This window comes from Chrysochloris asiatica, unplaced genomic scaffold (genome assembly GCF_000296735.1).
Source record: "Chrysochloris asiatica unplaced genomic scaffold, ChrAsi1.0 scaffold00005, whole genome shotgun sequence".
NCBI classification, from domain to species: Eukaryota; Metazoa; Chordata; class Mammalia; order Afrosoricida; family Chrysochloridae; genus Chrysochloris; species Chrysochloris asiatica.
The window spans coordinates 14,962,935-14,971,565 of record NW_006408523.1 but is presented as its reverse complement, the minus strand read 5'-3'; the positions used below and the strand labels follow the sequence as shown (position 1 = coordinate 14,971,565).

General features: G+C 43.3%; 1 protein-coding gene across 3 annotated transcripts in view; it reads left to right on the top strand.

Annotated features, from left to right (window-relative positions):
- RAP2A (RAP2A, member of RAS oncogene family) overlaps positions 1-8,631 on the top strand; it is a 42,888-nt gene that overhangs the window by 33,530 nt on the left and 727 nt on the right. The window lies entirely within an intron of this gene.

Here is an 8,631-nt window from a genome sequence, read left to right as displayed (position 1 = left end):
GTTAGTACACCACCTCCATATGTGTCTAGTATTGATTAGTTAGTACACCACCTCCATATGTGTCTAAGTATTGATTAGTTAGTACAGCGCCTCCATATGGGCCTACTATGGATTAGTTAGTACACCACCTCCATATGTGTCTAGTATGGATTAGTTAGTACACCACCCCCATATGTGTCTAGTATTGATTAGTTAGTACACCACCTCCATATGTGTCTTGTCTCCAGCTTTGATTCTCCTCCCCAATCTGCCTGCAGTGCTTTACTTTTTGGAGTCTTCCAAGTAATTGAGTTTTTATTTGTAGTCAGCTAAAGGAGCTCTGGTAGCGTAGTGGTTACGAATCGGGCTGCGAACCTTAAGGTCAGCAGTTCGAAGCTACCAGCTGTTCCACGGGAGAAAGATGAGGCTTTCTACTCCCGTAAAGATTTACAGCTTCGGAAACCCTGTACAGGGTCGCTATGGGTCAGAACCGACTCGACGGCACATAACAACAACAAAAGGAGCTCTGGTAGCGTAGTGGTTACGAATTGGGCTGCTAATCTCATAATCTCACAGTCAGCAGTACGAAACTACCAGCTGTTCTGCTGGAGAAAGATGAGGCTTTCTTCTCCCGTAAAGATTTACAGCCTCGGGAACCCTGTGCAGGGTCACTATGAGTCGGAACCAACTCCACGGTACTTACAACAACCGTCAAAGTTTTCCTCCTCAGTCTGTCTACATGCCGAAACCAGGAGAAAGTCAGAGAAAAGACTTTTGGTTTCCTATCATTATTCAAGATGAATTACCAGAAATGCCCTTTCAAGATGAAATATTTAATCACTTCAAAGTTAAGTTTAGAGGAAGAAAAGGAGCCATCGTTGGCCCAAGTTTTACATCTCTACCAGTGTTGATATGTCAGACTAGCAAGCTATGGTGGAGGTCTTCCAGTCCTGAGGAAACAACCATCCTTCTCTCTTCGGAACTCCCACTACTTTATTGGATGATGGAAAACAATCAGTCCAGAGGGGAGGGAAATGGGTGTCAGTTTGAAACTATGTATATTTGTGTGTGTGTGTGTGTGTGTGTGTGTGTATGTTTGTGTATAGTAATCTGATGAGCTGCACCCCGAGTGTGATTTCTGATCTCAGAGAGTTCAGAGGGGCTTCAAAGAACTTGGGGGAAAATTCTATGATCTTTTCATTCCATTTTCCACAGTCTTTTTGAAGCCCCCTTGCACAGGTACGTACGCCTCGCTAACTTCTGTTTTGGCAACATCCAACCCCATATGTGCCAGTGGTTCTGTAAACATTTTATTTTGTTTTGATTTTAGAGGGAAAGCGCTTCTCCTTTGGTTTTTTATTTCCCTCTAGTGGTTTGAAACTGAAGCCCTGGTAGCATAGTGGTTTAGACATTGGGCTGTTAACTTCAGAGTCAGTGGTTCAAATCCACCAGTCACTCCACAGGAGACAGATGTGGCTTTCTGCTCCCATAAAGAGGGCAGGTGAGGCAGAGGAAATGGCCGTGGCTGCAGACTCCCTGCGCTTTGTCCAGTGGACAGGCTGGTGGCGGTGGCTGTCACAGTCCTGAGCCACTTCTGCTGCCAGGCAGGTGGAACAGCAGGTGGGGCCGGCCCTACTCACCTTCCTGCTCTCTAGCGCACCCTCGCTGGACCCCCATTACTGCGGGTGCCCTCCACCCGGACCAGCAGCTCAGCAGGAAAGAGGTTAGCTAGGAACAGGCTCCCATAAAGTTGTAATATGGTGTTCACGTAACGTCCAAATCCCATAGTGCTCTATTTCTCAGAGCCGATCGTCAGTCTTAGGTGACACATACCTGTACACAGGCATACTGTTGTTGTTAAGTCCCCACTCCCAGCGACCCTGCATAGGGTTTCGGAGGAATGGCTAGTGAGTTTGAACCACTGGCCCTGTACTGGAAACCAACCTTGAGATCTAGCCTACCTCAGAAATATTGTAGGTTTGATTCCACATCATTGCAATAAAACAAATAAGTGGATCACGCAATTTTTGTTTTGTTTTGTTTTCTCAGTGCATATAAAAGTTTTGTTTACAATGTGCAGTAGCACTGTGAAAAAGTTTGAGCTATTGTGAGAATTACCAAAAGGTGACACAGATGTGAAGCAGCACATGCTGTTGGTAAAATGGTGCCAGTGGACAATGCAGGTTTGCCACAAACCCTCAATTTGTCAAACAAGGAAAAAGCACTATCTGTGAAACACAGTGAAGTTCAATCAAATGAGGCATGCCTGGATGTATAATTTTACATTTTCAAGTTATTCTGAGATTCAGCCAAGTTTAGACATCACCAGAGTAAAATACACAGACACCTGCCTCCACATACACACGTATCAGGACATTTACCAGAAGAGGAGAAAGCAGCGTAAAGTCAGTCCATTGATTAAACACCTCAAATGCTGTTGACCTGTTGATGTTTGCAAAACTGCCTCTGAGAAGAACATCAATATTCTACAGCTAAGTAATTCTAAAGCCACTATTTTCGATGTTTCATTCAAAGCATTAAGTTGTTGTTAGTGCCTTTGCGTCAGTTCCTAAAAGGATGTTTTATTTACGTACCAGGTAGTCATGCTCAAAAAATACAATAAAAAATATGAAAGTTCACGTTAAAACACATGTGTTTATTCATGAACTACAAAGTTGAAATTGAGCTACATCAGCTACTGTGTTGACCTTAGTCATGCTTTGAAATGAAATGTTGAGTAAGATACAGTAAAAATTACCGTAAACCTGCTGGTCCATAAGATTCAAATGCAGACCCTACTAGGGATCAGTCTACCACAAAGAAGTGGTCAGTGTTCAGCCATTGCACGAGCTACTGAAGGCATCGGCAAAACACAAGGCTCCAGGAACGACGCAGTACAAATGGAAACCTTTCAGCAAACTGATGAAGCACTAGACGGCACTCACTCATCTATGCCATGAAATTTGAAAGACCAGCTACCTGGCCACCTGATTCTAAGAGATCCATATTTGCCCATTCCAAAGAGAGGTAATCCAATGGAATGCAGAAATAATCGAACAGTATCATCAGTTGCGCTCATTTGGAGTCTACTGTGGCACTCTAGGGTGAGCACTGGATTGCTAACCAAAAGGTTGGCAGTTCAAACTCACCAGCCACTTTGCCGAACCATATAACAGGGTCTCTGCGCTTAACAACTATCAAAATCACATGCAAGTAAAATTTTGCTGAAGATAATTAAAAAATGGCTGCAACAATACAACAATACATCAACAAATTCAGACTGAATTCAGAAGAGAATGGGGAACCTAGGGTATGATTGCTGGCATCAGATGGATCTCGGATGAAAGCAGAGAATACCAGAAAGATGTTTACTTGTGCTTTATTGACTATGCAAAGACTTTCAGCTGTGTGAATTATGACACACTGTGGATAACATTGTGAAGAGTCAGTATTCCGGAACATTTCATTGTGCTCATGAGAAACCTGTATATAGAGCAAAATGCAGTCATTTGAACGGAACAAGAGAATACTAAATGGTTTAGAATCTAGGATGTATTTTTTCACCATACTTAGTCATTCTGTATGCTGACCAAATAGTCTGAGAAGCAGGATTATACGAAGAAGAATGTGGCATCAGGATTGGAGGAAGACTCATTAACAACCTGCGATATGCAGATGATACAACCTTGGTTATTGAAAGCGAAGAGGATTTAAAATACTTAGTGATGAAGATCAAAGACCACAGCCTTCAGTATGGATTGCACCTCAATGTAAAGAAAGCACAGATCCTCACAACTACACCAGTAAATAACATCATGATAAATAGAGAAAAGATTGCAGTTGTCAAAGACTTCGTTTTGCTTGGATCCACTGTCAACATTCATGGAAGCAGCAGTCAAGAAATTAAGTGAAGTCTTGCATTAGGCAGATCTGTTGCACAAGACCTCTTTGATGTGTTCAAAAGCAAAGATGTCAGTTGGAGGACTAAGGTGTGCCATGACCCAAGCTATGGTATGTTCAGTAGCCTCGTATGAAGCTTGGAGAAGAATATTGAAGGTACCAGAATTTACAGATCTTATAACATAGCTGGAGTGTTCCTTGAGAAGCCAGGATGGTGAGACTTTGTCACTCATACTGTGGACATGTTAACAAGAAGGACCAGTCCCTGGAGAAGTACATCATGCTAGATAAAGTGGAGGGTCAGTGAAAAAGCGGAGGATCCCCCAACAAGGTAGATTGGCACAGTGGCAGCCGCAATGGGCTCAAGCGTGGCAGTGATGGTGAGGATGGCCCAGGAGCGGACAGTGTTTCGTTGTGTTGTGCGTAGGGTCGCTATGAGTTGGAATCAACTAGATGGCACCTAACAACAACTCCTGATTAATAATACATAAATAGAAGTGTTTTGGGAATTTTGAATCATCGACTGCATCTCCAAATAACGTGGTTAGAATAGGGAAATAATGAAGACAATCCACGCAATTATTCATGCAAACAGAGCATTGACTTTTGATGTAAATATAAAAGTAACTGCCACCTAGTAACTAAGTGACTAAACAAATCAGTTGCTGTGAAGCCTATTTTGACTCCTGGAGATCGTATAGGACCGAGTAGAACTGACCCATAGGGTTTCCAAGGCTGAGATCTTCTCCCACAGAGTCGTGGGTTCAATCCAACCTTTCAGCTAGCAGCCAAGCGCTTAACTCCTGCACCAGCAGGACTCCTAACTAAGTGCCTGTTGTTGTTGTTATGTGCCGTCGCGTCAGTTCCAACCCATAGTCACCCTGCATAGGGTTTCCTAGGCTGTAAATCTTTACGGGAGCAGAAAGCCTCTTTCTCCTGTGGGTCAGCTGGTGGTTATGGACTAAGTGCCTGGCCTTCCTAAATCATTTACATGGCTCTGTTAAATCACATTTATTATGTTTGGCTTCATAGACTGTTTCTGCTGTTCCAAATCTTACTTTCTAGGTAGCCTGAAGTGAATGGCTGTTTCTATGATTTGGGTGGCTGGAGTTTCAGGAGCTTCCATAGATTGACTTCTCAGGCTGTTTGCTATTCCTTGAGCCAGCAGACCTGCTCCCGCCGGCTCTTGTACTGTTTCATCCATATTGGAGTCCTGGTGTGGCGCTGTGGGTTAATGCGCCAGACTGGTCAGTGGTTCAAGCTCACCAGCTGCTCCTCGGAAACCCTATTATAGGGTCGCTGTGGGTTGGAACGGACTTGACTTCACTTCACAACAACACCATCCATATTCTACCTACAGGGCTCTTCCCCCAGATCTCCTTTGATATCTTCCCGATGAAACTGACTCTCCTGGTTTCCTAGTGCTGCTACACTTATTAATAATTCTCTCCAAACCACCCACGTATGGTTCTTTCAACACAAGCCTTCACTTAGTCCCCTTTTCCTTTTACCTTCTCGTCCTTAATGAGTTAGTACCAAGGTTTTTCCACGTCTTACTTCCTCATTAAGGCCTCTATTTTTATCATCCCAACCTGTAGCCTTAGAATTGTGTTTGCCACAACTACCAGTTTTCCCATAAGTCCCCAATATTTTGAGAACGCTCTCTTTTTCTCTTTCCCTCTCCCCCTTGATTGACTTCTCTTTCACTGTCTCTCTTTTTTACGGTCACACCTTCCCTGACCTTGTCTGTGAGCCTGTCTGTATTCATCTGGGTCTGTCGCCCTTTCTTTGAAATCAGGCTGTCAGATGTACTCAAAGTTTTCATTCAAACAGTATATCATGAACAAACAGTTGTTCATGATTTGAGTTTTGCAATTGTTTTGAAAAACCCATATGTTATGATAGAGCCTGTAGTTTTTAGCTTTAAAATTGCAAGAAGTATTTATTTATTCTTTAAGTACAGAGCATGATATAATACTACATTCTAACTAAAATAAAAAATTCCTTAAGGTATTTTTACCTCATAACTAATAATAGAATATGATGTCTCACCCTGTTCTTTTGTAAATCAGAGGCTGGAATTTGTTTTGAACTTAAATTCAACCAGTATATCTTGCTTACTCATGCTCATGTTTGTAAGGTACTTCAGTGCCAAACATAGTGTTCTAAAGTGCACCATGCCTGATGTGTACGCTGTCTTGTTGTTGTTGTTGTTAAGTGCCGTCGAGTCAGTTCCGACCCATAGCGACCCTGTACAGGGTTTCCGAGGGTGTAAATCTTTACGGGAGTAGAAAGCCTCATCTTTCTCCCGCGGAGCGGCTGGTAGTTTCAAACCGCTGACCTTAAGGTTCGCGGCCCGATTCGTAACCACTACGCTACCAGAGCTCCTTGTACGCTGTCTTAAGAGAAAGCAAAACACTGGTACGTTGTGCAGGTAAGACAGAAACAGTTGTCCTGCTTTCTGTGTGAGGTAGCTCGTATATGGTATTTCGTTGTGTAGCCTCATTGACACTAATGTTTGCCTTCCCAGAGGCAAGAGACAAATAAAATTGTTGTGTAATGAGTCCTGCAGTTGTTAGAGAGGCTGTGAACTGACCCAGCTCGTACTGACCCCGTGGGATAGAGTCAAACTGGCCCCTGGCTTGTAGGGTTTCCTAGGCTGTCATGTTTTTGGAAGCTGATCACCAAGTCTCTCAGGGAGCCACTGGTAAGTTCGAACCACCAACCTTTCAGATAACAGCTGAGCACTGAATCTGTGCCACCAGAGCCCTGGAGTCCCGCCTCATGTGAAAAACCTGGTGCCATACGTTCAGAGCTGTCGCTGTGATCTGAGACAGGAAAGTATAAAGTAAATTCATAGAAAGTTCTTTGATACAAGTTAGAGTCATCCAAATCCTACAAAATTGAAAACATTCTCGTGGTAGATTCACCCTTCTCTGTTGCACCCTGTTTTTTCAGTTGTTTTAATGTTCCCCGTGATTGGCTGGTGCACAGCCTGGAGTATGTGCCCTCGCATGGAGCACATTCACAGGCTGGCCTAGAGCCAAGGAACAAAACAGACTCTGTTGGGGATACAGTTTGGTTTACACGTTAGGGCGAGTGAGGGAACTCTCTGGACAGGAGGATGAAATTGTGCAGGGACTGGAGGAAGCATTAACGACACTGCCGTTTCCTGCGTGATGACGTCTCATGGATCCCACCTCAGTCAAGGCTGAACTCTTTGATTCCTTACTGACACACGAGCGGTGTCCAGTCGCATTTGTTAGCACTTGGATACAGTTTTGCTGTTTGCTTTCTTTGTAGATAAGAAATGCATTCCGCCGGGAGAGGGATGTATATTTATACAAGATCTTAAAATAACATTTAAAATAAAAAGGAACACCTTAGAATATATGAGTACACTTTCCTAGAACAAACACATAAGAAGAGTAACTAAACTTGCAAAACAATCCCGTGCATTTTCATGCCAAGGTCATACAGCCGGCACGTTCCACATGGAGGAGCCCTGATGGAGAGAAGCGTCCCCAGACCCTGAATCACTCAGGACCTTCTTTTGTTTGTCTTTATCCTGCATTAGCTTTATTAATTAAGCTTTTTTCCAGATATGTTTACGCAGAAACACCTGTTACAAATAGGAAGGAAATGAAGAGATAGAATCAAGTAAAGCTAATGATTGAGCTGTTTCATTGCTTTTCAGGTTGAAAAGCGCCGTGATGGTTTCTGTTTCAAGGGGCTAATCTCTCAGAGCTTTATCAAGGACTAGAGCATAACTGCAAGGAACTCTGGTAGCGTAGTGGTTACGAATCGGGCTGTGAACCTCAGGGACAGCAGTTTGAAACCACCAGCTGTTCCGCAGGAGAAAGATGAGGCTTTCTGCTCCCATAAAGATTTACAGCCTTGGAAACCCTGTACAAGGTTGCTATGAGTCATTTCCGACTCCACGGCACATAACCACCACCAACCAGAGCATCACTGCATCCCATGGTTTCCCACCCAACTAATTTTTAAGAGCTTTGTCCGTATCCGTTTGTTGTATTTAAAACATGATCAGTTCTGCAGACGTCTGTTGTTGTTGTTAAGTATTGTGGAGTCGGTTCCGACTCATAGCCACCCTGTTACAGGGTTTCCGAGGCTGTAAATCTTTACAGGAGCAGAAAGCCTCATCTTTCTCCCACGGAACAGCTGGTAGTTTCGAACTGCTGACCTTGAGGTTAGTAGCCCGATTCGTAACCACTATACTACCAGAGATCCTTTGCATACGTCTAGAGCATAGTAAAATTATTAAGTTACTGATTTATTAAGTATAATGATTGTGTAATAAACTGTAAGATTTTGTGTCGTATCTCTTACAATGAAAACAAAAAGGTTTAAATTGATCTCTTTATTCTGAAATACAAGAATAATTTTCCAAATATATCCAGAAAGTTAAATCAGTTTTAAAGAATGTGTGTTTGATTAATTTAAAATGTTTTGAAAAACTCATTAATTACTAACTGAAGTCTTAGTGTGGCACTGTATGATAAGCACTGGACTACTAACCACAAGGTTGATGGTTAAAACCCACCAGCGGCTCCTCAGAAACCCTATACAGTGTCGCTTAGAGTCGGGGCCAACTCGCCAGCACCTAGCAACAGAAGTGAAAGCAGAGTCCCGGGTGCTACAGTTAACGTGCCAGGCCGCTCACTGAAAGCAGAGTCCCGGGTACTACAGTTAACGTGCCAGGCCGCTCACTGAAAGCAGAGTCCCGGGTAC